Source organism: Falco naumanni, chromosome 11 (genome assembly GCF_017639655.2).
Source record: "Falco naumanni isolate bFalNau1 chromosome 11, bFalNau1.pat, whole genome shotgun sequence".
NCBI lineage: Eukaryota > Metazoa > Chordata > Aves > Falconiformes > Falconidae > Falco > Falco naumanni.
This window is the reverse complement of record NC_054064.1, coordinates 19,449,020-19,473,438: the sequence shown is the minus strand read 5'-3', so window position 1 is coordinate 19,473,438 and position 24,419 is coordinate 19,449,020. Positions and strand designations below refer to the sequence as shown.

Below are 24,419 nucleotides of genomic sequence, written 5' to 3'. Positions count from 1 at the left end.
AGTGGTAACAGAAAAAAATCCAGGTTTGACTTGTAAAGGTGATGTTATGCCCTTGATCCATGCATGGAGCATACGGTATTGTGTGGATCAAGGACATGCTAAGGTCCCTGAAAGAACAATGAAGGGTAACACAGCTTCCACTGAATAGCTGTGCTTACAAGTTCATGAAGTGTAATTTGAGACCTCTTTCACTATCTGTGGTCAGCACAGTAAATGCTCTTCACCTAACTGTGGCCCTTATATTCTTGTTTATTTTAGCTTTCCATGTATATTCAAATATCTTCAGTACTTGTTGATTCACTCAGGCTGTGAAGAGGAATAAAACCAGTTGGATGTCAACATCAGCGGCAGAACGGAGCAAATGTTTCAGAGTATTTCTAGGCAGAAGTTGCAGGTGAATGAAATCTGAATGCTGGTTAAGTTTCTTAAGCTTAGACACCAAAACAGTGAATCAGGCTTACATAGCAGGGAGGAGAAGATACATGTATGTATATACAGAAGATGGAAGGCTTTGGTGTAGTCCGTTAGGGTTTTCTTTCTATGCCCTTCTGTTCCAGGTTCTCCTAATATGCGGTGAATTTTGATTTGGAGGATCAAAATTAAAAGTGATCCCTTAGTAAAGAGAAGCTTAAGGGTACCCGTTTTAAACTCTGTACCTGTTTTAAATGGGTTCATGGTTTTCCACAGGGCACAGCAAGCCAACAGATTCTGAAGGTCTTTAATAATACAAGTATTTTTCGTTTGAGATCAGAAGAGACACAATTGTCAGTTGTCTTAAAAGTGTCTCTAGGTTTGATCCCTCATCCTAATACTCTTTTAGTTATTCACTGAATTGTTTGGGTTGGTTTGGTTTTTTTGCAGCTGTTCTATTTACAGTAATTGAGAGAACTGCTTTTGCAATCTGTGAGTTAAAAATGTCAGTAAGTGATAAATTACATTTTTTTTAAAAAAAAGGACACAAGGAGTTTGCCTTAAGTTGCTGCAATTAATGTAGGAAAATGTTAGCTTTATTAATATTCATCATCTTGGAATCCTTTATTAAAGTAGCACACAACATAGAAGAAACATAACTACAACACATCTCTGAGTTCAAAAAAGGTCACAGTGGTATTTTTTTTTAATCCAGTAAGTGCATCTGTTACTTTCAAGATCATTAGTGATTTTACATGAAACAGGAATGTTTCAACTTTACTAGAACTATTTTCTAAACTGGAATGAATGTCAGCCTTCCAAATTATAAACTTTGCAGAAAGTTTTATATTTTCTTGATCTTCATATAACTTGATAACACAGATTTTAAGTAATTACTATGTATGGCTTTGAATTATTTGCCACTTTAGATCTGCAAGGTGATGTCATACATGACAGCAAGAAATTTCTTTAGAAATTAATAGTAACCTTGCTTGGTGTTTTGTTTGTTTGTTCCCCCTCACCACCACCACTAGATTCAAGAATACCTAGCTGTGATATTGTCTGTTTCTTTCTTTCTAATTATCAAACTGTATGAGAGACTAGGTGGTTAGAATACACTCTTTGTGACTGGAAGATTTGTATGCTTTCTCTTCTTCCATGTGTTGGAACCACATGGGCTTGGCTTCTGAGTTGTGTTAGCCAGGGTTCAGGTGGTCCTTACTGCTTTTTCTGTGCCGATATGTGGTATAAATTGCTCTTAAAATGTATGTTTCCAAAACACAATTCTATATACCTATCTTCTTACCTGGTAGCCAGATCGCCAGCTTCCAGTGCATGAGGAATTTATTAATCTAACGGGACTTTACTAACTTTGACTTCTGTGGTCTTTAAATAGCCAAGTACAGCATGTGTGATGTGTATTCTGCATGTGAGTTCTATGTTCATTCACTCCTCTTCAAAGTGTTCCCACTACAGTATCTTCAGTATGACAGAGTTCCTATTATAGTCATTTCTTCCCTTTTTAACTCTTATAATTATTCTGTAAGTAGTGCTCCTTTGAAATGTGCTTGATGGGAAGATGCAGCCGCCTTCATTTTCCTTTGCTAGTAGATTTTAACGTCCTCAGGGGACATTTCTTAGAACTGCGATTTTTTTTTAAAAAAAAAAATCTTTGTCATGTGTATTCAGTGCTGGGTCGTTCTGCTGTATTTGCTCATTAAGGACCAAAAGACACTACAAGTTTTTCTTGTAAAGACTGGAGGTAGAGCTCTGTCACCACTGACCTTGATTAGATTAAAATCAGTGAAGTAGAGGTGAAAAGTTCTGTGTCCATTGCTGTTCCAAACTTGCTGATTCCCTGTCACTTTTCCAGAGACCCTTGTTTCGGTGCTTTTGATCTGAGTGTAGTTTTGTTCAATGACTGTTGTCTTTTGGTCATTGTGTTTATGCTCTCTGATTTTGAAATGGATAGCTTTTGGAGCCTCGCTTGCACATTTTCGAACGTCAGCTATAATATGTATTGTATAAACAGTAATTAACAATATGTATTCCAGTGATGCTGGAATGAACTGTATGGATTACATCTCCAAACAATGTATTTAAAGCTTCTTTCCTTGCATTTTTGGGCTTGTATTGTCTCACTATTGATCTATTAGGTTTCAGCAATAAGGAACTCCATCTGAAAATCAGGAGTAGGATTTAATTACTTGCTGAAGAAACACCTAAAAATTCCTTTGCTGTGATCACCAATGTAAGACTACCAGTATGCACTGTTTGAAAATTCTGCTTTAATTAAAAACAAAATGCTTACTGACAGCTTGGACTGGCAAAGAGAGGGGCTATCAGTAAATGATAGCCACATGGTACCATAACAAAAGGTCAGAAGGCCTCCAAGTGATAATTTGTGTATTTAGCTGTTGTAGTTAGGCCTTTATTACAGCCTCAGACTGCTTTGAAGGCAGAATATTTCAAATTACTTGACATTCCCCTTGTTACTGGTTTTCTTTAGTGTTCACTCATTTACCCATGTATCCACATTTGTAGAAACGACACAACCAAATGTAATATCTTGAAAAATACTCAGATTTCTGATATTTTTGGCAACAGTCACATTATTCCTTATTGTAATTAAGGCTATGTCTGTGCTGCGGAAGTTAACAGTCTCATTGGTACAGGGAGCAGAATGTGGACAGGGAAGTAAGTGGAAAAACTGTAAGGATACAATGCTGCATGTTAGTGTCATAGGCTGCCCTGCCTGGCTGAGGGCTGTGCTCCATGCCACACATCAGGCTGCCAGGGAGTCTTCTCCAGTTAGTTAATTCTTCCATAACTGACACATCTCTTCTTTGGAGAAAGCTGTGAAAAGGCCTTCAGATGGCTGTCAGATTTTGTATATTTTGCCTGCATCCTTACCACAGACAGCAGGAAGGACTTGTTTGCCCAGGAACTTTTTTTTTTTTTTAATCTACAGCAGTTAGTTTAATAAAGAATATTGTCTCTGCTACACAGCAGGTGGGTTCCGAATCAGATCCAAGTAGAGTGTATTTTTTTTAGTCGATGCTTCTGGTTATTTACACTTGCAGAATTGTCAGTGTTAGAAAGCTTGAATGGGTGGGGATTTTTCTTAAAAACTATGAAACATAGGGCTAGAACTTGGCAGAGCCTGCCGTGCAGTGCTGCTCACAATCTTGTCTTTGTTACAGGTGCAAGGTGTTATTTCATAAGCATTTATTTCAGTTGCAGTGCTGTTTTTCTGTCCCCTACCACGTTTTTCCTGCCTCTGTGCCCTCAAGTGTGCTGGAGCAACTATTTATGAGACAACAAGGTGAACCGAATTTGAAATTGATCTAGGTTAAAAATAACCCTGCAGAAAAGGGAAAGCAGAAGGGACTTCAGTTAACCTGGATTGGCTTCCTGATCCAGTTCACTGCAACTGCACTAACAGTTGTACCGGCACAGGTGGAATATGGTACAGAGGTGAGACTGGATAGCAGGCACAAAACAGGGGCTGCCTTACCTGCTGCTTTGCTGAAAGGAGAGCTGTGGTGCTGTGGTTTCAGGCTGTACTACAAGTCCTTTCCTACCGTGCACAGTTTCTACACTGTGAGATAGAAATGCTTCCTGGGGAACGGGAGAGAGGACGAAGTCACAGTGGACCTGTGAGGAGGTAAGTGAAGTGAGAAACGTGTTGTCTTAGGAGTTGTAAAACTAGAAGATAAAATCACTCCCACACACACACACACAGAGGTATGTTTGGGAAAGGATTACACACGTTCCTGTGTGTAATTTCGTTTATTTGTTTTATCCTAACGTTCAGGAGGGCTAGTCTTTAATCAGGACCCCATTTTGTCTGTGCAAACATAAACCAGACAATTTATTCCGTGAAACCCACGTGTTGTGTTTTGGATAAGAAGTTGAATACAGACAGATGGGAAATACAAGATGAAAGTGAAACTATTAGTCTGTGTAGCGGGAGAATTGGGATAAAGCAGTTTGAGGGTATGTTTGTAGACATATGCAGGAAGCTGAAAGGAAGATGCTGGGGGAGACCTGCCTGTGGTGTTCGGGATCAGCACCAGTAAATGACAGTCTCTTCGGCGTTTGGTTGAGCCATTCTCTTTGTCATACTGCTTGCTGTTTCTTCAGCATCGCAGCAGAGTAACATCCACTAAGAGTAGTTTCACGAAACAGCTGAGTCCATCTGATGGCTTGTACTGTTGAAAAATCCAGTTTTATTCCTAGACCCTTCACGGGTCACAGTTCTAGTGTTTTTCCAATCCATTGATAAGTTGTCTTACATAAGCAGAAAACCATGTGGGTTTTATCTCTTTGGGTTATCTATAGTTATTTTGCACGCCAAATCAATTTGCTTAGGTGTCAGATGGCAAGAGACAGATTCCAAGGAATTGCTGGAAGCACTGTTGGCAATGAAATGAGGTGGCAAGAAGGAACCTCTTTTCTTAGCATTGGGCTCTTAGATTACCTCAACAGTTTCCTAAGACCTCACCCTGCTAATTTATTGGAAAAATAATTACTCCAAACTAGTCCTTTCCCATACATTTCCCATTTCCATTCATACAATGAATTCCTGCAAGGCTTGAAGTTTTTAGTGAGTGATGTTAACACCTAGCAGTTGGACTTTGCTTTTTCAAGCCTTTAGAGTTATGTGAAAATAGAGAAAAATACAGTAAAACATTGCTTTTTTCCATCTCCACAATTATCATACAGATCTTTAAGACAATAATATTTTGGAAGAGTTTTTGTTTAACTCTTTTATTTTGTGCTTGGTTTCAGTTCTCTTTTTGCCAATTTGATATTCAAACTAAGAAATATACTAAAGCTTTTATTTCATTCATTCATACTGTCATTCCTTAAGCTATTTTCTGCTTCTCCCCACCTAGAGAGGTTCATCTATAATCATGGAGGGCTTGCTAGCTGTGGTATAATGAGTTCTGATATATATTCCTAGGTACACGCGTAGTAAGGATTAGGCTAACATTAGTTAGTGTGGGGTTACTTAACTTTGTACCCTGTAGTAAAATTGTGAAAACACCTTGTTTTGGTTTCTGGTGGGGTTTTGAGGGTGTGTGTTTTTTTTAAAAAGCCACAATTCTTATGACTTCAGGCTAACTAACCAGTTCATTTTCAGTGTTTCTTTACATTGGGAAATCATCTATCTGTAGTTTTTGAGCCATAGTTTTGAGAGTTTTAGAAAATCTTTCAGAATATCATAAAGGTATATAAATACAATCTGCATGGGCTTCCAGACTCTGAGAAAGCAAAAATCTTTTCCGTGACATAGCTGTTCTCTACCAGAGAAAGCCTGATTAGCATTTTGCACCAAGTTCTCCCCTTAGGAAGGGCAGAGAATTACTGTTCTACCTTGCACTGACCGTTTCTTCTGAGAGATACGGTATCTGTGTGATACTGTGACACTGAAATACTAATAGATCTTACCCGTGATGTTAAAACGAGGCACAGAAAATCCTCCTTCAACACATTGTGAGATGAATTAATATCTAATCTGTTGGGTGATTTGTAAAGGTAAGCATTAGGTTTGTTATCCCTCTGCCTCTTGCTAACTTGTTATTTTGTTAAAATACTGTGATGTTTGAACGGAAGACATAAGGAACTTCGTTTCATCCTAGTTAAGCAAGTATGTACTTGTTACCCTACTGTTCTTGCTGTTAGCACTTGTCTCTAAACTCACAGACTTCCACGGCAGCAGCGCGGTTCAGGAAATTAAACCAAAGGAAACTGCATTTCTGGCATGAAGATAGAAACTTTACAGATAGAGAAGACTGTTATTTTGCCTGTGCCCAGAATCTGTTTGCTCTTCCCTCTCATGAGATGATATAATTAAGGGTGTACGTACTTGGATATATCAGCAGGTGCATTGTAATAGTAATTAAGGTTAGTTTGATTACTGGGATATTAGGCAGTTTGAAATTCTGTTTGCCTTGTAGCAGGTAGCAGTAACAGGTTTATTGTATATTTAAATTTTAATTAAGCATATAATAATCTAGCCTTACTTTGCACAGGGAGAAAAAGTGTGATTTAACTGCACCAAACTCTATCATTAAGATGAAGTTTTTAATGCAAATTACCCGTATTCAAGCGTTTTATTAAGTGATCCATAGATTAATGTAGAGCCTGGAGGTTTTAATCAGGGTTTCTCATTGAAAAACAGGGTAGGTGGTGAGAGAGTGCGAGCATTACATAGCTAAAGTCATGCCAAGCTACTTTGAAAGATATGGTGTTTCCGTATGATGAAAGGACATATGTTTTCATTTATTTGTTGAGGACAGTTTTATATTGGATGCTTTTAAAAAAATGTAACACTGCAGTTGTACCTTTGGTCCTTGTGAAAACTTGTGCAATGAGAAGGAGGGGATGCATCTCCCTGAAATCTGGGACTGTGCTTGCACTGCAGATCCCAGCACTGGTACTCTGCTTTGGGAATTACTGGTTAAACAACCTAAAGCAGTAGACTGCAACAGTGCATCCCATGGTCAAGTTGGTTTCTTTCCATTGGCTTAAAAAAAAAAAAAAAATTCTACATTTTAGTGGTACTTGCTTATGTGAAGTAAACTTCAGAGTGAAATAAGGTGCTAGATCATTTACCTTAATTTAATGGCCTATATGAATATCAAGTTGCAGAACAGATAAGCTTTGCAATTTAAGTATACAGCAGCTTCATAGGATGTGGAATTGCTTGTGAGGTTCAGGGTGTGTAGTGCTTTGTAACGGTTCTTACGGCATCTGCTGGTTCTTTTGAAAATTAGCAGATTATTTTTTTTTCTCTTTAATTTCTTGGGGACTAATGATCAGATGCAAAACTGACATGAAAAGAAAATTAGCTTCACTTTTTTACACAGATTGCGCTAATGCCTAAGAACAGTTCAGTTTCAATCTGTTTTGTCTATTGTTATGACATGCTTTCTGCCAAAAGATTCCTCTTTTGATTCTATGTACATCATTATCCAACTGCTCATTTAGTATTTAAATGCAGAATTTATTTTATTTGCATATTAACATAGGGGTTTTTTATATTGGACTCCAAGGTAGAATATTCTTGAATGTTAAATAAATGTGTCTACCACTGGGTTTTATTTTCTTGCATTTTCATTGTTGAGTAACATTTGTTACCATTTGTAGGTAACAAACATGTCTAAGGTGAACGCGCAGGAAAAGGAGGGCAAGGATAGCAAAAGGTAGTGAATGATTTCCGTGTGAAGAATTACTATGTAAGTAACATCTCTTCTGTCTGGAATAGACAGAAGATACAAATTGTAAAATTGTGTGTGGCATGGCAAGTGAGAAGCGTCCTGTGCTTACCCTGTTCTTGCTTTTCTTAAGCAGCCAATTCAAGTTGCTGTTTGTATTGTCACTTTGCTTAGGGACAGATACCAATTTATTCCTAACAAAACATTGTACCTGTCCTTGAGAATGAGAAACTACAGAAAAAGAGAATGGAGAGAAACCAAGCAACAGCTGGTAAAAGGAGTGTGGGTCAAGAAATGTAAAAATAGGGAGCCAAAGGGAGCACTAAGCAGAGTATGATCAGAGTCTTGTCCACATTCTCCTGTCCTGGAAGAGGGAGCTGATGAACGCTGGCCAGAGATGCTCTGCCTGGGGAGGTGGAAGTAAATGCCACAGGTGTCAGGATCATCCTGTGAAGCTTCTTCCTTCTAGTTGCAGCTTGGTCAGAGCCAGTGGAGTTGATGAAGCAATCCTGCATCACATAGAGCCTTAGAGGAGAAGTGTGTAAATATAAAGGTGAACAAAGAACATCTTAGGAAGTGGTTTTGGAAAAGCTTGAGGAGGGGTTGCCATCTGGCCCACTTGGGCCATGTCACGTGTGTGTGCCACCTTATCCCAGAGGGAGCTAATCAGGACCCCCTGAACAGCAGTTATGGATGTGCCCATCTCTGAATTTTTCCTGGTTGGGCTCTGGATTTAGCCCAGAGTACAAGCTGGTCCACCTGGCGTCTTGACTTTTCTGACTGTAGGAGATCCTGTCTCCTGCTGCCTGCGCAGGACAAAAGGTGAGAAAGTGAATTATGAGTGCATAGTTGAGTTTTCCAAGAGGAGGTGTGAAGATGAACTGGATGTCATGAAGCCTGCTGAAATACTGTGTGAGGAAGCCTGTGTGTGTCACAGGGACAGCAATCTTCTGCTGGTGTTACAGTTCCCTCAGTCTTGTAACCAGGAGTTACACTGTTGCTGGAGAGGTGGCATTGCAGGTCAGAGCGCCAGTGACTCTAGTTTCATGCTTGATACTCCAAGCCACATTCCTTATTTTGGTTCTGCCACAGATGTCATGTATACATGGCATGTCGTATACTTTCCGCCATCTTTAGCATTTTCCTTTGATACCTGTTACAGTGAGTCCCTTATTTACCTAGAGTCCTAATCTTCTTTGTGCATTTAACTGTATTCCTAGCAGTCCTCACCTATGTTTTCCTGTAGTCTGACGTAAGACAGTTTTGCATTGCACTGAAGAAGTCCATTGTTTTCTGTTCTAAAGCAGTTCTTTTTGTCTGATCTTTTTATCATGATAACTGTAGGTACTACTTGTATACCTTCAAACTTTTTTTTGAATGGGTGGTGTGTTTTTAGAAGCTTGATGTTTTCAGGAACTAAACAGATACAGAAGTTGTTCTCTTCAGAAGAGTTGGGGGGTTTTGCTGGTGGTGGTTTTTGCGTTCTGTTTTGTTCTTTTTTTGAGCAGATGCTTGAAACGATGCCATTTATTAAAGAAAAGCAGTTGCTAAGTAATTGACAGCAGGAATATAGAACATAATCTGGCCAAAGAAGTGTGGTTTTCAACTTGGATGGTGTTGTATGATGATTTGGTTGAACTTCTAAATCAGTTATAGCCGCAGTTACTTGTTGGTATTACGTAAAATGTCTTTTTCAGACGTCTTTTAGAAGCGATTTTATAGCTTCTGCTGGGTAAGAGCTGTGCTTTCAGAGTAGAATCTGATTTTTTGCAGTGTGATGTTTTTTGGAAAACAAAACAACAACACTCAAAAATCCTCCAAACAAAAAAAACCCCAAACAAAAAAATCACCCCTATTTGTATTGTCTCCAGCTTGAGGTTTGAGGCTATAATTATGAAACTATCTTGAACTTGCTGCTTATAGAGTAGTTACATGACCAGTTTTTTTTGGCAGTAAAGCTGACTTGAAAAATTCCTACCCTGATCACCCCTGCTGCTCTGCTTGCAGCTACAATTTGCTGCTCCTCCTGTGCTGATACAGCTGTCTGAGGACTGCTCTGAAGCGTCACCAGAATGGTTAAAACCCTTGCTCCCACCCAGCTGTGCTGTTTTGACCCATTATTTTCATGGACCTCTCTTAAAATAGGGCCCCACTTTTTGTTGAACTGATTGATACAAAGGAGGGATGTGAAAGAAAGGTTGAGACGTTGTAAGAGGATTTGGGGACTGAAGAAAATACATTAAGCATTTCACTGAAGAGAAGGAGAAAATGCTAGAATTGCACAGTGTTGATCTAAGCTTTTAGATATGTTAACCTGATATGGTTTTTAATTTGAGGGGCTGTTTGGAGCCTTCCTTTGAACTAGAGATGCTGCTGACTGACTTCTGTAACAATGTGTATCACCCTGCTGTTCTCAAATACTATCAGCAAAAGTTGTCCTATTTTTGCTTGCTACTGAGACTAAAGCAGTATTTGTACTGGTTAAGTTCTGTTAAATGTAACTGCCCTTGTGGCCATCAGAGCAAAATTTATTTTGACAAAGTTATTAAAAGGATCACCACCCTCCCTCTTCATATTTTTAATTACCCCAGAATGTACTCAAGTATTTGTTAGGACAAATAAAACTGGAAGATGACTAATACATACACACTCATTTTAGATACAGCATGTGAGTAGAGAGTAACAGGAGGAAGAAGAGAGACGTGCAGATCTTTGCAGTAGCACAATGAGAGATGTGAAAGAACCCAGATATCAAAGCTAGCCTAAGTGATACAGTAAGGCTAGAGGTATGAACACTGCAAATATAGTATGATCTTTGACAAGAAAAATAAAGGCATCTCTTGCATTTACCTTTTCTGCAGTTGAACTCTATTTTCCACTTAATGGTGAAGATACTGATTTTCTGCAGGATGTGTTTTCCATTTAAAGTGAAAATAAAGTTTGAAACCTTGCTGCCCTTTCTTTCAAAAGATAACTTTTGGTAGTTTTGCATTTCTTTGTGTGAAAATAATCCCAAACAGAAAATAGTAGTTGGCTGGTTTTCCACAGTTCTATTCAGAACATTGTAATTTTCTCCACCAACTAAATTGACTTATTCATTTCCACTAATACATACAAACTTACTTGTTCTGTTGCCAGTCGTCTTGTTAAGAGGAGTAACCCAAAATACGGTGCCTGGGAAAATGGAGTAGATGTTCAGTATGAAAAGCAAATAAATGCAAACCTTTCACACGCAGTCCCTTCAGACTTCGACAGAAGAGAAAATTTCTCACAGTGAGAACAATCTGCCATTGGAATAATCCCCCCAGGGAATGGTGGATTCAGCTGCATTGAACACTTAAGATGGGGCTGGACAGGGTGCTGGGCCGCCTTGTCTGGACTGGGATTTTGCCAAGAAAGGTTGGTTGGACCAGTTGATCCTTAAGGTCCCTTCCAACCTGGTATTTTATGATGTGTTATGGAGAAGCTGAGTAGCAAAGCAAGTCTGCTGGGCTTGAGATTATTATTTCTGCAGCACTTGACAGGCGTTTATAGAAAGTGAAGTGACTGCAGGTTGGGGAGGAGAGAATAGAGATCAGGGACATTTATGAGGAGTAGTAGTGAGCAGTTGGATTTTTCTCAAATGGCATGGTGGTGGTTGGGTAGTCTGAAGAGGGGCGAGAGTTATATGAAAAGCAGTTCTGATTTCTTGTTGAATGTATATTTGATCATAAAAAGAGAGACATTTAGTGAGTTTGGGGAAGAGGTATGTCGCAGTTGCAAAAGACAGAATATATTCAGTATTATGGGTGTAAGACACAACATTGGCAGTTTTCTGTGAGTCGTAGTAGTAAATACTGAAGAAGGAAGATGCAAGAGAACAAATAAATAGTATTGTCTCTAAATATTTACTGATGATACAGGTAGCAGCAGTAGCATTATAGCATGAGAAATACTTTTCCTCTTCCAAAATACAGAAGTACACTAGTGTTATGTTGAAAAAATAAAATAATTTGAAAAAAAAATATAAATGCCTGTTGGCACATGTAAAAGCCAATTTTTTCTGTATTGGTAATAAGGAGTGTTAACTTCTTGATGTGGTGGGAAAAAAGGTCTGATCATCTTCTGTTACACAGAATTCTTTAAGTTACTCTTCTCTGGGACCCTTGCCTCCTTGCTGACAAGAGGCCATCAGGCCTTTGCTTGCTCTCCAAGAATATGACGAAACAGAAAATTTCCCTATTTACGGTTACTTCAAGAACCATTGAATAAAATGTAGCATTAATTTTTTTCTCATGTTTCATCATATGGCAGAGCATATTCTGTCATGAAAGATTAAATTGCAGATGCTGCCAACATCTGTTACTGTTTGGGAGGTTCTTGTTTCTTTGTGTATTTGGAGGAGGGTTATCTGAATCATGATTACTTGTCTGCTGCAGCAGCAATAACTGCAGTATCCTTTGATAGGAGACAATCTGGAACCACAAACAAAAACAGTTCCGCATTTTTATAGAGGTCTGTTCTTACTGGTGTGGTTTTGTGGCCTAAATACAGCTTAATTGTCACAGCGTTGGATAATTTAGAACTGAACTTAAGAGGACTGCTATGTGAAGTACTAAAATGCCATGCTTAGAGTCAGACTTTGTTGCTGTTTAAAAAGTACATCTTCAGTAGTGATAGTATTTAAAAAGGGACACAAAATTAGATCAGTTTTGACAGATGACCTACAAGCAGATACAAATCTGGTCCTTCAAGTTGTTACAATTTAGGAGGGCGAAAATGTAGTCATAACAGTAGTCTAATATTTATAGCATCTTTGTGCCAAAGTATGCATGTACAATATGTGTAGATGGAATTAACTTAACTGAAGGAAAGTCTCTGAACTAGGGGGAAGAAGAAATTCCACCCCACCCTAGTTCATGATTTTTCAGGTTAGATAAAGTGAGAAGAATAACAGTTTTGTTACAACAAATGCAAACATACCTCAGGTAAGATCATTGTTTGTAAACATCTTAATGTGTTTTGACAAACACCATGTTGGTGAAAGATACATTTGAGTTGAAGTTAGAAAAATGGGAAGAAATAGTAGTTAATGTGTCAGCAGTTACGGCTTGAAGCATTCATGCATTAATAATTTAAAATTCTGTAATACATATTAATAATCTGTAGAGTTATGTGGGATACTACAGAAAATTGGAGATCACTTTAGCTTTTCTCAAGTAAATGAACAGAAGAGTGGAGATGATGGCCAGTTATTGTTCCATTCACATTTCAGTCATCAATTTTGCCAAAGCAACCAAAATGATAAGCTTGTTTCGAGGGAGGGTCTTTCAATACGTTGTGGGTTTGTTTTTAATCACGTATTTTTGTTTTACTTACCCTTTATTTTATTTTATATAAATATTTGAAATATACTCTTACATAATCTTTTTCATTCTCATTTCGATGTATGGATGATATTACTATTCCAACAGCAGTAATTTTGATCAGAAGATTATGGTATATATTTAACCTCCCTGTAAGTAGGCCATAAATCACTGGCAGTCTCGTGGTGGTGGTGAGGTAGTTATTTCATAATTAGGATGTCTGTCTAAGGGTAGAAAAAACTTGGACATTTCTATTCAAAGTTGAATTCTTAGAATTATTTCATTAATGAGTAAGGGATCTACTTTTCTTCTGTTGCACTTGTTCGTGCTAGCATGGTACAATATTTTTTTTCTCTACCTCTGTGAATTGTTTAGCCTTTTTAACAAAAGCATTTTTCAGAAGTCATTTACAATTTAAGAAGCTGAAAAGCTTTTTACAATAGAATCAGATATTCTGGTGTTCTGTTAGACAATGTAAGTACAACAAATTTTCATTTAAGTTGCATGATGCAGTGTTAGTGATTTATTAATTAACAGAGTTTAGCTTAGGAACAAATTATGAGTATTAAGAGAGTCTGTCTTAATTCACTGTTTCTATTTTAGTACATGTAGCAACATCAAAAATATGAATATCTTCTTTATTAAAGAGTATTTTCTGTTAAGTTTTTCTCCAGTAGGTGATTTTAATTACAAGTACTATTAGTATTTTCACTAAAAGAAAATATTTTTAGTATAGGAGGTATCTTTCCTGCTAACAGGTGTTTATACGCAGTGTATCTGTCTCCTGTTTTGTCTTTTGCCTTCTAGCATCTAGTATAGAAATTACCATAGGTTGCCAAGATTGTAATTCTTACTGAACTTTACCCCTCAAATCCTGCACCTATTCGGGTAATCAAGACGACATTTCCACTTTTAAAAATAGAGGACATGTACATCTTGTTGAAACAAGGTGTCATAGGGTACTTTTTAACTCTTTGTATTTCAAGAAGATATTTTTACCTCATATTTCAGGATGTTTTGAATAGTAAACACTGGTGTCTATTTCAGATTTAAAACTGCATTTTAGTATTTTTAACTACTAGATAGATGCTAGTTAAAATTTGCTTTGCCTAGAATAAAGATTACATTATTTCAGTGTGTTTTTTGGTGTCTTACTTGGCCTGATAAGAACAGGATTATTCACGCCCTTTGGAGATTGCTGCCCCTTCTTGCTATCACAGTTTGGTGTTATGGGTTGGATAAATTTTTAGTGAAAGCAAAGGATGGAGATGCAGCTTTCCTGGTCTTGGTACATAAATTTTTAAAAATACACCAAAACTCAAACCAATCAAATAAATGTTTTCAAATTAAAAAAACAGGTAGCACACTGATGAAATATTTCAGGAAAGAGGAGTGTGCCTGAATATCATTTGGTAAAGATGTGTTTCTGAGGGGAATCAAAGATGCAGCAAGAAGGCTCCAGGTACAGTTTGAGTAAGCAGTGGAACCTTGCCTGTGGAAAAACGTAGCAAGGTGTTTTACGGCTGAGCATCACTAAAGAAGCCTTATTATGGACTTCTCAGGCTCTTCTCTTCTTTGTAGAGGCAGGCTTTTATACATTTTGTATAAATACCCAAGACTGAATCAAGATTATCTGTAGAGAGCAGCAACTCACCTATTTCTGTTTGTGGTGAGTGGATGATGGAAACAGGTAACCAGCTCAGGTCAAGTATGTAGTAATGTGCATTTGTGTGAGCAGCATGGTTTTTTTTCTTTCTTGACTGACTTACAGCTGTAGTATGTGCTGTCCTGAAGATCATCTTGCTGTATTACCTACTCGTATTTCTTTGATTTTTGGTTTATGTTTTATTACTTATATCAGGGGTCCTCAAACTTTTTAAACAGGGGGCCGGTGTGCAGATGAAGTGGCAGGCAGTCATCTGTAGCTGCTTGGTTCCCTCCCCCCCAACCCCCGGCGGGGGTGTGTGTGTGTTTGTGTTTTCTGTAAATACCGGGGGCCGGCTTGAGGACCCTGAGGGGCTGTATCCAGCCCGCAGGCCGTAGTTTGAGGACCCCTGATTTATATCAACAAGCTAAACCATATTTTTTCAATTGATCTATCAGTTTCCTTACCTGGGCAGTTACATACCAATATGTGCTTTCTCTACAGAAACTGCTTCTCAGAGTTTGTGATCACATGCTACCAGATACACAGCGCATCAGTTTATTTTGCAAAACTGATGTGATCTTGATGCTAAAAGAGTTTGTGATTCTTACATAAATTTGTATGCTTTAAAAAACTCTGGTGCAGCTCTTCCAACTCTGTCAGACCTTTATTGTCCGTGAATAAAGAGTTGGCTTAAAAATGAATTTTTATGGTCATAGAGCTCTGATAACAACTGAGAGATTACTTGCTTAGGCAAATTAAAATCAGTATCATGGCAGGAGGGGAGTTATTAAGGAATTGAACTTGTTTCTCTTATTCCTATGTAGTATTCTTGATCTGCTTTCATATGTAATTCGCACACACACACACACCCTTTGTTTTTGTTGCACCTTTTATTAGGCTTGCTTTCTGTCTAAATCTGTTGGGCGAGATTTAATGTCTCCTTTATGGTTTAAAAGTTCAGTGTGGAATTTACACAGTAACACACACACACATATCACTTTATTTTCTATTGAAGTTCTATGTGAAAGTTATTTGGTTTGATATGTTACCAAAGTTTAGCAATACAATGGACAGAGAATAAAATGAAACTGTATTTTCCTCCCCACTTATGATCTTACTGTTCTAATCACTTTGTGGAGCAAAAAATAATTCCTCAATGCAGTATTGGACTAACTTTCTCATTGTAATTATAAAGTGAAATGTTCACGTAGCCTTGAAATCTTACTAGTTTTGACGTTGCAGAGTTCTTAATCTGGTATGCCAAAACTTTTTTTTTTATTCCTGTGTTTGTTAGAAATTGGGGAATTGTAAGATTCTATATATCTGTGACTGTACATGTACTGGGTACCATTCAGAACTGTAGTGCAGCTAAAGTAAACGTGAGGATTAGGAAGAAATCTGAGAAGAAAGCAAGGAGATAAATAGAAATGTTTGTCATGAGAAATGTGAAAGAAACCCACCTAGTATTTTCAAAATTTGCCATTCTTCTGTTTGAAAACTTTTTTGAGAGAGAGAGAGACTTTGATAGCTGATGTGACTGAGGTTTATGGGAGGGTCTACTGATGAGCCACCTAGATGATGCCACAAGGTGATACTTGGCTTTTAGGTTTCTTTTTTAAAAACCTCTAAGTTTCTGTAATCAAAAAGAGAGAGAAAGAAAAAATACAGTAATGTTGCAAAAACAAATTTCAAAAGGCAGGAAATGCAGAATTAAAATTACCTGGGTAACTGTATTTTAGCTCCCTTGCACCTGTGTTGTAAGAGAGACAATTGCATGACTATATGTTCCTTCTTCCCCCCAACCCTCAAAGGATCTTGCTACTTTGAATGCTCAGGACACTGAACAGTACTTAGTAAGCAAGTTTTATGTATGTTTTCTTTATTATTTTCAGTGCATGTCTGTCTGCCTTACTGCACATGAGTCTTTTCCTTGGGAGCTTTTTACAGAAGTCATTAATTTAAGTTTACAACATCCTGCTAAATGAGGAGACTTTCTTATTCCAATTTTACAAATAGGCAACTAAGGCACAGAGAGATGAAGGTAAAATGTTTCTGTTTATTTAGGGAGCTCTGTTTGATGTGATAAAGGCTTTATGTCTTGGGGCACAAAATCCATGAAATCCTCTAAAGTATTCAGGTGCTGTTTATATACATTTTGGTGGCAGTTAAAATTATTTCTTCTTGTGGAACAGGCACCCAAATACCATTTGTTCATCGTGGGGGGATAAAAAAGCAGCAGTACATGCAGCTGAAAATAGCGTAGTTTAAGGAACTTTTCACAGAACAGGGATGGTATCCACTCCTCGAGGATGGCATTCAGTACCCTTCATCATCTGCTTCCCAGAGTTGTGTAGATCTTTCCATCCTGCATAAAGAAGCCCTACAGATAACATTTCCTTCAACACCTAATCCTGAATGACTGCCAGGGCAGTTCAATACACTGTGCTGCAGGACACATCAGTCCGTGGAAAAAATGAATACATGACTCGATCTGTTGTTACAAAGCATATGTGAAAGAGGGCCACGCTGAGGTTACTAAAGTGATGCTAATTCTGATGGTTTTAATACTAATTTAATTCTGGGGGGTTTAATGCTTTTGAATACCAAAATATGAAATAAAGTTTTAAAAACATAGTTTTCTGTTTGAAGTAAGCTACATACAAGTACCTGTTTATACAGTTGGATTTGTAACTATCTTCCTATAAAAAGGTGGCATATTTTACTAGTCAGTTACTGTCTTTATTCATAAATGTTCGTAGTTAGTATGACAATAGGTTGGCGGTGGATTAATTCACTTTATCCAATGTCAGTTGAACTTGTGCTTATTAATCTAATGTACAGTAAAGCTAAGGGGCAATACAGTAGCTTTTTCAGAGACAGAGTTTGTAGCTTGTATGTTTTGATGCTTAACTTGGAGAATGTTATTAAAAAATTTGAGAAGATACCAATTTGTGTAGATACTACCTCAAGTTTAACGAAGAAAACTTGAGATTGTGAGAAGGGAATAGGTACTGGTGATAAGCCTTTGCTCACCAGAACTATTAGGAAGTTCTTTTGCTAAGCTCAAAAGTACTCTTAAAAACCCTATTAAAAGCCCACCCTTCTGTGTTTTGTAAGAATAGCAGAAATGTGTCAGGTTATGGTATCACTGTTTGAAAATTGTTTGTAGATACAATCTGGCTCTTATCGGAGGTCAAACCACAGTATTTGTTGACCTTCCTACTTGGGCTTGATGCACTGAAAATCTGGGCTGTTAAACTTGGGAGTCATATGATTGTCTAAATCCTTACTTCTCAGTCGTGATGTTCCAGAAAAACAAGGCAGAGGCAATGCAATCAGGCTTAACAGTCTCATTGCTTTTAACCATTTCTCAATTTCTGTTAGGGAAAGTATAGCTTTTAGGAAAATTATTAGCTTTTAAAAATTAATTAGCACTGTTAAGCACCTTTCTTCCAAAAACTGGCAAGTAACTGCAAATATTTATTAAACAATTAACTTTTTAGAAGACTTAAGCATACAACAATACAGTTAAGTGACTCCTTGTAATTACCATAGGCTTATAGTAATGCTTCTAGTAACTTAAAATCATGTGTATCTTCGTTTTTCGCCAGTCATATGTTTAAATTGGTAAGTCTTAGAGAGAAAACTATATCTTATTTTATGGCAATTAGTATATCAATTTACTTCACGTTCTCAAAGTGCTTATTAATTTTAGCTCAAAATAGATCAAATGTACCACATGTGACTGCTGTATCATAATACTACGTATCTATTTTTAAATCTAAATGGACTGGGAAAGTACTTTGCAAACTTTTGGCTTCTATTGCAGAGCAGTTTTCCTATGTATTTCTGGGTAAAGTGCCTCCTAATGGGGTCCTGTATTATCCATTGGTCTTTCTGGCCATGTTTCAAGTCTTTTATGTTTATTAATCAAAAAACTTGAAATACAGCTCAGGTAAATTGCATAAATCCTTTTTAAAAATGAGCACGCTGAGGAGACTCCATATTCTTCATTTCAGTGCTGAAAATGTTCTGATACTGCAAAGGAAAATGAGATGTATACTGTAAGTCACGAGCTCAGAATTATATTTTGGTATTTTGTTTTGTAAACATTTTCTCTGTGAACTTACTTTCAACACCAAATAATTGTTTCCTGGTGTGTATATTACAAGGTCTTCAAAAAGTATTAAATGTCTCTTAATAAAAATCTGTTGACTAATGGAAAGCAGTCTTCACCTTTCTTATTCTGTAGTCATGCAGCCATGGCTCAAAAGTTATGTATAAGTTAATATTTCTTTTTTAATAGTCAGTTGGGATTTCTTTATCTTTGCTGCATGTGGTCCAATTTCAATGTTAGAACTTTTCTAGCAGGATCTTGCCTCACCAAATTGTTGTAGTCATGAAAATGAATAAAGGGAGAATCTTCAAGGCAGTGAAGGATTTTAGTATTTTCTAGGTTGAACACCAATGGTCATCTGGCTTTTGACCGTGAATCTGTGTAATTGCTGTTTGTGGTAATTCAGTCTGAGAGTTACCGAGACAGAAATTCCAATGACAAGCAGCACCACAGAGATGATATCAGTATTTAAGAAAACAAGATAGAGCATTAATTATCTTTGCAGTCTGAACTGCATCATAATTTAGGATCCAAGGGAGTACCCTTAGGTGACAAACATTGACAAACAGAATCCACAATAGACTGTGTGTATTTTCATTGCCTAGCCTGTGAGCCAAATAGCAGTAGGGCTGTGTGGGGTTTCTGAAGCTACCCATCGTGCTGCAGTCTTGTCTCTGGCTGAAGAAATAGCACCCCAAGGTCAGATTTTTATTTTTATTTTAATATAAAGATGTCAACATGTTAGTGATGCTGCAGCCGCAAAGTTTTACAACTTAAACATCTCGGTCGATATCTGTAGTAACATCAGATAAAAATTAAGGAGGATAGTGAAACAGATTTAACAAACACTAGTGTTTTGAGGCATTCTTTTTTTCTCAGCATGCCCAAAGTGTATCTTTAGTTTGATATTCATATCCTGAGTCAGCTATTGCTAAGTCAGGAGTTGCTAAAATATTGAAGAATATTAAAGAAGTGGGTGTTCCATCTTTCATTTATGCACAGTTGGCAGACAGTAACTAAATTCAGTTTTAATTTCAGTTTGAGAATTGAAATGAAAAGAGTTGAGACTGAGAGTTTGTGTTGAATCAGTTTTTGGCTTTTGACCTTCTAAAATTTAGTATCTAAACCAGAATTAAGGATGGAACTGTATGTAGTCATGAAATGTCCTTGGAGTTTAAATGGCTGAAAAAATAGGGCAGGGGAGGTATTAGGCTTTTTTCTTCTTCATGAACAGAGATAAGCCAGACCTCTCTCTATCTAGAAAAATTTTGCCTATGCTCTTGTGGACTTGCATTGTACAACATGTCTCATTTTTTGTCTGCTTTTTTTAATGAGGCCATAGTTGGCACCTGACACTTTTTTGTTTTAACATGGGAGAATAAAACTGTTACAATTGTTTGGGAAAATACCAGTGAAGATGCCTTTTCTTGCTCTGTACCTTACACTCGAACTCAGGTTTTCCCTCCATTGACAGTAATTGTTTGATGTAGAGCCTTCATCCACCTTCTTTAGCTCCGTGCTTCAGTTTTACATCTGCCTTGTGTCAGCTCCCTAATGTGGTCTTGCATCAAGACTCAATTCCTTGCCTGTTAGCCCTTCCTCTGCTCCTTTTTTTTTTTTTTTTTTCCCCTCACCCTGCCCCCACACTGCCTGAACCCATCCTTGCAAACTTTTTGGTTTTGACCAAGTGTCAGAGGCATTCTGGTGAATTCTAGTATCTTATGTTCCCTGTGTTTGTGTCATGGTTGTTCCTGAGGTGGACACTTAACGACAGAGAATAGGAATATATTTTAGTTTTAAGCTGTGTATTAACAGCTCATGGTTTATTTGACTTAGGACAAAAATCAGACCTTATTAAATGTGGCTTTTGTTTCTGTATACTTTTTTATTCTCTTAATCTGTGTTAAACAATTTAAATTGTTAACTGTCAGAAGTCTGCTGTTAATCCATTTTCTTGGCTGATGGAAAAAATACAACAACAATGTATGAACTTGAGGATGTCAATTTAAGCTTATGAAACACTAAAATAAGACATTATTTTTAATTTAAACAAAACCCAGTCAATTATATTTGAAATTATTTCCATATTTAAGCCTTAGTTTTATATTAAATTTCAGGCTACCAATTATTTTTAGACTACACTTATAAATTAATGAAAACAGATGGAATGTATGATTAGAAATTTTGGCATATTGAGCAGTCAGGCTGAATTGAAAAATATTTGAATATATATACTATGTGGGATGAAATTATATCAAAGAGCTACTTGATTGCAAAACGAAGGGTGCACAAGGATGCTTTGAATAAAGGCAGAGAGAACATCTGAGCTTGGCCCCACTGTACAGCATGTGAGTATGTGGCTTCTTGTCTCCCCAGTGGCAGTTATCCCAGTTGTGTGTGTGTGTACTTGTGTATCTAAATGTGAATTCACTCCTTAAGGGAGTGAAACAAGTAATTTCAATAAAAACTGTCCAAGTGAGAAGGAAGGGGAGAGAGGTTCTGGTTTTCAAAAACATTGTGTAACATATGTGTTCATATAATGATGCTCATATATGAAGCTCAGAATTAGAATATTTCCAAAGAAACACGGATTGCAATTTTTTTTATGTATATATTTGGAAGAATTTTTCATTGTAGACAAGGAGAGGATTTAAAGGTTCATGCTGAGTTTGTTGCCCTGCTGTATTCATAACTATTCTAGGTGACCGCTGGACTTTTATCAGGGTTATTAGTTGTGATTTTGTTTGGAATTCTACTCAAAGTATGCTTTTCTTGTCTGTATTTCTTGGGCTGGTTGCTTTAAGTAGAACAAAATTTGTACCCAGGATATCAGCTTTTCTTTTTCTTAGGGTGAGTGTGTACATACCCATTTTTCCTTAGAGGAAGGAAGAGAAACTTTGTGTTTCAACATGAATTGCTATGAGGCTGCAAGTTTTCTAGCAAAGTATGAAGCTTTGATCTTCAAGCTGAAGTTGTAATTAAGGAGTAAGGTAAACTGATTTTAGGTTACACTTACAAATCTTTTCTGTGTAGGCTGTGTAGATTGTTAGGAAGGAACTCTGTAAGCTAAATCCGAGTGAATGTGTGTGAAGCAAGCATAAGAGAAGGTGGAAACAAATTTCATACCCTGTATTTGCTTTTGGACAATTTGCCAAGTCTTTGTTAATTCTGTGAAATAACAGATTGATGAACTATATACAATTTTAAACAGTCTTGGTGGAGCGTGTTCTTAAGGAGGTGCTTTTAATAAAGATTGTTCTTGAATCTGAACTAGCGGTGTAGCTTTTTTATTACAAGGGTAGAATATGCTGCTCTGTTCCTGGAGTTCATGAGTTGGGTTATCCTACACAAAACAAAGAGATAAAATACCTTCAGAGCTTGGTATCCATGTGATGTATTTTTGCTGGGTTTGGCATACTGCTCTGCATAGAGGCTGGTGCTGTACACTAGTCCAATTGCTGCTGAATGTAATTTAGGGTTACTGAAACAGTTGTCAGTAATGGAGTAAGGAATACTATTGTATTTAATCTGTTCTTAATTAGTTTGTGCACAGAGGTCTCAATGAACATAGACCTGAAGATAATAAGGAGAGTAAAGAGATGTAGTTAATCCAGTAATTGTTACAAGTGTATGAATCTCCAGAAGGAACAAAAAGTGAGCATGTTATAAACTGTTAGCAAAACCCAGATGAATAATGAATCTCCTTAGTTAAAAGGACAGCAGCACTAGAAAAGAGCAGCATGATTTGAGTGAGTTCAAATAATTTCCTTTATGATTGCCTTCAGCCCGTTTCCTCCTTTCTCTTTCTACCCATCATTCCATATCTGCATTTTAGGCACACAACATCCTTAGTACCTTGTTAGGTTTGGAAATGGAACATTAAGGACAGGACTAAAATAGTAGGTTCTGGAAAACAGATCAAAATGGGAACATATCTATTCATTCAGCCCTCTGAAAAGTTCTGTAAGAAACTGTATCCAGTGTGCCAAAGTAGTATTTTATTTCTCTGGATATAGTAGGAGTTGCATAGATTTAAGATGTACCTGAAAAAGTAATTCAAGTGTAGATTTCAAAGTGAGTAGAACTTACAGTAGCATTCAATGTGGAGTCCCAAAAGCCATTCATCTTCAGAACTGGGCCATGTCGGACATTGTGAATGCCCAACAAACCTGCCAGGAACCATGCAGAGTTGCATTAGACAGCATATTAGCATTGTTAACCTTTTACAACTTTTCAGAAAAATTAGGTACCAGTGGTGGTGTAAAAAATTACAATAATAGATTGTTTGCCTTGTTTGGCTGATAAATCAGTTGATAATTTCTTCTGAAAGTGTCACCTTTACAGAAGCAAGGGAATGGAAATGTCAGAATAGATTACCTAATAATACATAAGCAGTCTTTTTCACTTCATATAAGTATTCATTTAGGCTTTCATTTCTGCCTAATTAGAGTATTGGGTTTTTCCTATTGTATAAGAAAGGTGAGAAGAGGGCACAGTAATTGCAATTGCTAAGTTCATTCATTATTTTGATATTTCACTTAAAAAGGATGCCATGTGTTTCCTCCCCCCCACCCCGCCTCTGCAAGAGCGAAGGAAGGTGGATTTTATAGTGGAAATAAATTTAAAAATTCGCCCAATGTATTGCAAATGGTACCTCATTTTGGCAGTTTTCTTGGGTAGAGTTTAACTTGAGAGGAGTTGGAAGAAAACCAGACTCTTCCCACATGACATGTGACTCCCAGAAATAACAACTCTGTATTGAGGTTGTTAGGAAAAGTTGTGAGCATCTGAGACCAGCTCCGAGTGAAATGTGTTTGTTCTTCCAGGAGGAAGAAAAGAAGCCTCTGGCTAGTTGAAAAATGTTAGGCATTTTTCTCAATGGTTAGAGTAAATTAAGATAATAAATTCAAGAGTTAGCATGCCTTCCAGCTCTGCCAAATTAGACGGATTTTTGCTTCCCAGAAATTAAAGGGCCTGTGTGATGCTATCATAAGGTAGACTTTACCTATTCAAAACAGGAATATTCAAAACTTCTTTTTTATGTAGCAATTATGGATAAGACAACCATATCACTGCAAGATTAAGGATAACATTCCCAGTTATCAGCAGGAACCCCCCAAATGGTAAAGCCTGCGTAGGGAAGCTCTCTGTTTTCCCCATGTACAATCTGCAGTGGAGGTGTGTGGTGAAGCTGTTAGATACTTGACATGCACATTTCTGCAACTGCAGACTTTTTGGCAGATAGGTGTCATTCAAGGATGGAAATATTTGGACATTTGTCATTGTTTCAATTCACAGATTCTGACCTGTGCAGGTTTCCTGTGTGCTGTTTGGGGTGGGGTTTCTTTGCAAGAGTTCTGTTGAATAGGAAAAATCAAAAGAAATACCAGTGGCATCTCTCCAAAGTAAACCAAAAACCTGTCTTTGAACAGTTACTTGTTTTTCTTGGCTTGCTTTCATACAGTCATCGCATAATAAGCCTAAACAATTCATAGTTAATCTGTGGAAGTTCAGCGTAAGACTCAAAGTTCTTTGGCTAGACATTGTTACCTCTTGGGTCTGTGACAGCCATTTCTTATTGGAGAGGTCTGTTGGCTTCTGAGGCAGAGGTGAGAATGGAGTTACAGGTGTGTAAATGTTGAGATGATTTCCATTGTCCTGAATATTTCCTT

The 24,419-nt window shown here is 37.3% G+C and overlaps 1 protein-coding gene across 2 annotated transcripts in view; it reads left to right on the top strand.

The window, feature by feature from the left end:
- PRKACB (protein kinase cAMP-activated catalytic subunit beta) overlaps positions 1–24,419 on the top strand; it is a 74,930-nt gene that overhangs the window by 2,281 nt on the left and 48,230 nt on the right. The gene's annotated exons all lie outside the window — the stretch shown is intronic.